This window comes from Buceros rhinoceros, unplaced genomic scaffold (assembly GCF_000710305.1).
Source record: "Buceros rhinoceros silvestris isolate BGI_N320 unplaced genomic scaffold, ASM71030v1 scaffold32887, whole genome shotgun sequence".
NCBI lineage: Eukaryota > Metazoa > Chordata > Aves > Bucerotiformes > Bucerotidae > Buceros > Buceros rhinoceros.
Window position 1 is genome coordinate 24,198 of NW_010421191.1, and position 6,889 is coordinate 31,086.

General features: G+C 36.7%; 1 protein-coding gene across 1 annotated transcript in view; it reads left to right on the forward strand.

Annotated features, from left to right (window-relative positions):
• Positions 1 to 6,889, forward strand: part of LOC104496443 (histone deacetylase 9-like) — a 137,657-nt gene that overhangs the window by 20,792 nt on the left and 109,976 nt on the right. The window lies entirely within an intron of this gene.

A 6,889-nucleotide genomic window follows, 5' to 3' on the forward strand; every position in this document is an offset into this window, starting at 1 on the left:
AAAAAAAGGCTTGAATTCTGCACATAAAAGTTGTATTTTCTGTAACTGTTCATTAAAACCAACTACACATTGTTCTACCTATTTGGCCGTGAACTCCTTGAAACTACATGGTCAAACATAAGAAGGCAGTTGCACAAGCATTTTCACACACTAATCTGTTAAATACTAAATCAAATGTCAGCTTAAATTAATAGAGTACTCAGGGCGAGGTCTGAAAGTGCAGTAACTTTTTTTACAAGCATCTGGTGATATATGCCACATATCTGAGACTTGAATCTGGGCCTAAGTGGTTTATTTATGAGTTTTTTCTAAAAACAAGTTCTAATCCACATGTAATCCATGCTGTCCTCCCTCCATTCCCCCTGCCAATGATCCACACATCAGTGTTTCACCAAGATTTTGAGATCTTTAGGGTGTCTAATGTGTGCTTTATGAGACCTAGATATTCCAAATGTCTGTCATAAAAGTTGGTTTAAGAGAATAACACAAACTATTTCTTCTGATGATACTATTCTATTCAGGCTTCAGCTTGACTTAACCTGATTCTTTTCTGATTCTCATTTTCAATTAAAAGCTTGGGGTTTTTTTAATATAGATGTCACATACATACTTGCTTTTTTACAAACCTTAAGGTGAATTAGGTTTGTACAAAAGTAAAGGTGCTGCATTTTTATCAGTGGCCGAATATCACCATCGGTAACTCTGTTAGGCATTCAATTATTAATTTTTACTTAGAATTTTTTTCCTGAGTACTTTCTGAAAATTTGCTTAGATTTATAATAGTTGCAAGTAAAACTATTGGCAGGTAAAACTTGAAAGATGCTAAAAACTCTACATACAGTGGGTACATCTACTGTCTGTGTTTCTTGTTCTTGCCTGGAAAGAGGCTTTTGGAGTCAGAATTAACAGCCTCTAAAATTCTTTTTGGAAGTCCATTTCCATTAGTATTATTGCTGTTAAATTCTCCTACTGGAATTATTCAAACACAACAGAGAAGTCAGTGCAAGCCCAAGTGAAATCCACTGGTTTTGTTTAAGCAATGATTTGTGATGATTTTGAACTATTCATCCTCCTGGAGCCTGAAGATTGCATCTCCTTCACAAGTTATTTGTAAACCACACTAGTAGGCAAGAAAGTATGAAAAGCTGATATTCTGGGTACTCTCTATGGCAGGCATTTTAGATTAAAGCAGCTGGAAATGCCTTTGACAGAACAAATCTCTGATACAGCTGTAACATACCAGTAAATTAAAAGAAGCTTGCAGTACATATTTTTCCTAAAGTAGCCCACTTTCACACACTTCCTGTATGTGGGATTTATGGAAAAGATGTCTGCCATGCAAACTTTTTCTCCTTTGTTCCTTAACGAGAGACATGGCTGACAGGCCATTCATTAAAGGTTGTTCCTTGGAGATGACGTGCACACCTTCGGTTCTTTAGTCATGGTGAGATGAAACAGCAGCTGAGAAGCATGTTGAGGACCTTTTGCTTCGTAGTGGAAACCACGGAGGTGATGAATGATCACCAGGACATCTGTAGGAGTGGGAGGTGAGAGCTATGGGCCTGGCACCTGGGAAGCCTCACTGCTCATGGTCAGGAGCAAAGTATTACAAACTTAAGCACTAGCTTTTGCTGGCACCAACTGTCTCCAAGAAGGACAGACTCCTTGCTGGAAGTGATAGCAAAATGCCACGCACAATTTTTAGAAATTGCAACACTTCAGGAAAATATTTAATTTCTGTTTTCATGCCACAGAACTAAAAAAAAAAAACCAACCTAGTGATGGAAACATGTTTGCTCTGGCATAAGTGGAAGAGTGTGAGATTCTGAATGCTTTTAAGACTAAAGCACAGGAATTTGCTTTGTAATACATAAGTTTTATTAAATTGCATTAACACTGAGGAGGTCTGTACTGTCCCATATTATTTCTCTCAGATTTCTTAATTATTTTGTTTACTGCATAAAGCTGCATTGTTGTTAACTGCCTGGATTTTATTTACTTCTCAGTTTTAAAACCACTTTATCGAAGGATGGTATTTTTTTTTTATGTAGCAGTTTTTCCAGATTTGTGTTCAAATGTATCCATCTGAAGTGCATACTGGATTAACTTCCATCCAAGTACAATTGAGCCTGACCTCTGCTCTTTAAAGAAAGGGCAAAGAATCCTTTTAAACTACTGTAAAGAACTGCTACTTTTTAGCTTGTTATCCAGGATATTGGACACATAGAATACAATCACTGCTATCAAAGGATCATCACAGATCAAAATTTCCATGAACAGGTAGATGACAGATTGCATTGTTGAACTATTCTCAGAGAATAAAAGAGTATCTCTGGTAAACACATGTGGTAACTCTAGGAGAACTGGTTTTGATTTTTGTGATGGCAACAGTTGTGTAGAGAATCCAAAGCAGGATAAGTGATTCAGTATATTTTAAATTCCTTTTAGGACTGAAATCAGAATTCCACTGCAGAAGCTGGATTTATGTTAAATCACACACTGTATGTACGTGTGTGTATGAGAGAGGACGATCTCTAGGATGTTTTGTTAGAATACATCCCAAAGCAGTAACTTGGGCTCTTTTATATTGTCATATAGTTATTAGTGGGTGTAGTTTTAAGGCAGCTTCAGAGATTGCAATGATGTTTTAAGAAAGAGGAATAACTCACACAGATGAATACACTGTGCAGGGTGTGAAAAACAGAAGGGTGTATCAGACTGTGAGCAGCACCTCTGGTCAGCAGAACTGTGATCCAGTGACTGTTAGGCAGGTCCCCAGAGGTTTCTGGAGGAAGGGAGACTGAAACAAAGGATGAGGAGTGAAGAGGTTCTCTAGCACCAGAAGGGATGGGTTAAACAAAAGACAGTTATAACTATCTTTTAAAAATGCTTTATAATTATTATTTATGCTACTTCTTTTGCCTCTTTGAGGTAGGCTCCAGATAAATAGCAGGATAAGTAATGTTTCCAGTTTCAGCAACTGCAGCAATTTCAGAAAGGCCTCTAAGTAAAACATCTCTCAGATGTATTTCCATATCCTTCCTCTCCACTTTACGTACACATGCCACAGTCTGAGCATGGTGTAAGGAGTTGGTAACTTTCAAACTTCATAGTCAGTCTTCCTTAGTATGTAATATTCCAGCCATGAAGGGTTATGGTACAAGTTTTCAACCTGCTGAAACATCTCTGCTACAAAGACTTCTTGTTTCTTAGCTTCTTTTCAGTATGCTTAAAGTCTTCTTTGCAAAAGTCCAGTTATCACTGGTATTTCTTGCAGGAAGCTTTCATATCAAGTTCTTTTTGTAGTGTGAAGCAGGGAATTTCTGCACACAGGGCTTGAAACATTTGTTGCATTCAGTTAGGAAAAGTTACCTACATTTCTTTTCACTTAAGTCATTCCCTTCCTCTTTAAAGCCTCCACATCCACTTCAGGGACAGGTAGCTAAATTTGTATCATCTGTAGCTTTACAGAGTATTAGCTTTGCTACACATGTCAATGATTGAGCTATACTGGATGTGCCTGAAACTAAAAAAGCCTGCAAACTACAGTCTGCATTCAGGAGGCTCAGAGTGAAGTAACTCCATATGTGTGTTAGAAAGTCAGTGTTCAGATACGGCTCGTGTTTTCCAGCTCTTGGCGCTATCATGCGCAATCCTTCTCTGAAAAGCTGCAGCAGTGATAGGATTTTTGATAATTAAATGTGTGGTATGTACATAGTTTAATAATGATATTTTGATGCTTTAAAAAATGTCCGTTTTCATTTGATTAGACATTCAGAACAATTTCCTATCCAGACAGTTTTTCTAAAGGACTCTTAAATGAAAATAATATATATAATTAAGCAAGAAAAAAAGGAGCTAAGCCTCTCTGCCAGAACTAAGCGACAAATGCTGTTATTTTCTGTAAATTTTGCTTAACCTTTTCTATAAAAATTCCTAATCAAGATAGGGTTTTTACTGAACTCTTCCTGAAGTACTCCAAAGCACTTGCAGAGCAAAAATAACCTCTTATAAAATTCCATCTGACATTTTCATAGTCTGTGATCAGAAAGAATCACATTTATCACAAATTCCTGCATACTCAGCATCTAGAGAGACTGTCAGATATATGTGATACATACAGGAACTAGAACCAGAAACCACAGTTTCTAATCCTATTCCCTTTACTTGCATAAAATCCAACAATTTCATCTTGCAAGAATAAAGAAAAGCATATCTAGTAGGATTTTACGTAGCTTCATTTCATATACAGCCTGACAACTGGGCCAGTTAGTAGCTGTAATTTTAATGGATTTGCCATTTATAGCACTGTATTTCAACAGCAATTTATAAAGTAAACATTGAGTAACACCAAAAGAAAATCTCTGTTTAAACACCTGAGACATTTAAGGCAATACATAGAACTAATAGAGATATAAAATGGAGTGAGATGGCATTTTCCAGTGGTTAGAGCTAAAGCATTGACCGAGTGATGAAAGCTTTCCTAAGTTGTTCTCCATGAAGTGTTCCTCAGAAATTCCATCTTAATTTTGCATGAATGTGAAATAGAATTTGACATCTAAGTTATTAATACTGTGCCTTTTCAGGGTAATTATTCATATGTTGGTGTTAGTTTTCTTGTACTATAATAGCCGTGTGCTAAGGTACACGGCTTCAGTTGGCTTTGAGAGTTTACCATTCATTACACATATCATGTCCAAGGGAGCAGCTAAAATACCCCGCATTTCCTGTGTGCATTTAGGTGGTCATTTTTGAAAATTCTTCAGGAAACACAATTTTGTTTTCTGATTGTCTATTTTTATCTCCAGTCCGGGTAAAATTAGGTAGCAGTCATTCAAGTGGTTTGAGGGAAATTTTTAAGTGGGAGATATTTGGTCTTATTGCTCCAGTTCAGTCTCCTCACACTCAGTTGAAAGCAGAAAATGATAAATGCTGCATCCTGGCCAATATTCAATGTTTGGTGGTTGGAGAAGCTGCCGTCTCATGTGTCAGAGCAGACAACTGTCTTGAAGGGTGGGTTGTCTCAAGCTGTGGTTACGATTTTAACCTAATCGGCCTTCCTGAAAATGAATCATGGTCCCTTTGGGGACACAAGCTCCTGCTTGTGCCCTGGTGTACCGAGCAGCTGCCATTGAACCATTTTTGTCAGCCACTCCTTCATGTTAACCTTAATTTGCTAGCTGTAAGAATGGTAAGAAAGTAATCTCTCCCAGCCCCCTTGTTGGTACTTCTTTATTTAAAGTGCTGCACAGTATTTTTCAAACTTTATTATGGTTTGATTAAATTGATTTAACTGATGACCTCTACATATTTATCTCCTTATTTGTTTTAAAATGAAAATTGATTCACACTTGCTTCAAAGCAATAGAGAGACAACGTGAAGTTCTGCCTAATGTTAAATATGTCGTGATATTTTTTACTATTTGGTTTCTTTCTTATTTCTAGTTGCAATTTTCTTAGTTACCTATTGATTTGTGTACATCTTTGGAAAAGCTTCTTAATTTAATAAATCTCAAGCCACCAATCTGCAAAACTATAATAAATCATCCCGTATCAAGCTGATGATGCTTAATTGTGTTTGCACAACATTTTGAGTTTCTCAGATGAAAAAGAGTATGTGCTGTTACTACCGTTATTCTAGACTTTGAAAGAAAAATCCAGTCTTCTTATTCAGGTCTATGGTGATTATGAATTATTTTCATTAGTTCTGCTGCATGCACACAAAACTGATCGAAACTATAGAAAACTCAAGTCTAGTACAGTGAAAAATAAAATCACCTTAGTAGTTTGAAATACAATATTATTGTAACAGTAATGATGAAGACATTTGACAGGTGTAGAGAAAATCAAGCTTCTTTCTGTCTCAAATGACTAATCAGAGAGATTCCTCAGAACCTCCAGAGTCGAGTAGCAGTTGCATCCATTTTCAATTACTTGATTGCTTTCTTTCCTTCCTTCTTTTCCTTTTTTTTTTTTTTTTTTTTTTTTTTTTTTTTTTTTTTTTTTTTTTTTTTTTTTTTTGAGAAATTAGGAACAGAAGCTTCTGGTTCAAACTTAAAACATTTCTCAGTGTGCTTGGAAGTTATTAAAATAGCATCTGTCACAGTATTTTGTCTATCTTTTTTCTTTTCATGATAAATTTATATGGTATGGTACAATTAAACACACTTCCCATGGAGCATCAAGGAAGTCTGGCTGTCTCGTTGGATGACTTTTGCAAACTATTTCACCCATCATGTCTGCTTGTCATAATATCATATAAGCGATGTATCACCTATATTTTTTGGTATGTTTCTGCAAATAAATAGTTACTAAAAATAGATTTTAAAGTAAAATCTTAGCATGCTGATTGAAGCTGTAAAGCAGTGCTGCTTAGCTATCTTTATCTTTCCTTTGTAATATTTTACCTTTATACTCTTTTACCCTTCTATTCTATATAATATTCATGCGATGTTTTACTTGCTCATTTAGAAGGCATGAGAGATCATCTTCTCTGCTGTGAATAACCACATTCATCTGATACAAAGTGGGACTTAAAGCCTTTCAGCCAAAACTTATTAGCTCATCAAAATTGGAGATACAGCCTGGGTCACACTCTGTTTAATTTCATTTTCTGTCTATGGTGATAGTGACTACTGAAGTTAATCCTAATGACTAATCGTTCTGATTTCAGTCACTTAAAAACAACTCCTGCCTGGGTAGGAAAGACAAGTGCTTACTGCTCTTTAATTATTTTTATAAAAGGGGTATTGACCTGAACCACTGGTGGGCTTTGGTGGCACGAGTTGTCTGTGACAGCTGCTGGAGCCAGTGGTGGCCATCCCCGCTGGACGCTTTGTCCTGGGGCTGGCAGGGCCCCCCCCCCCCGCCCCCCGCAGGGGCCACGACA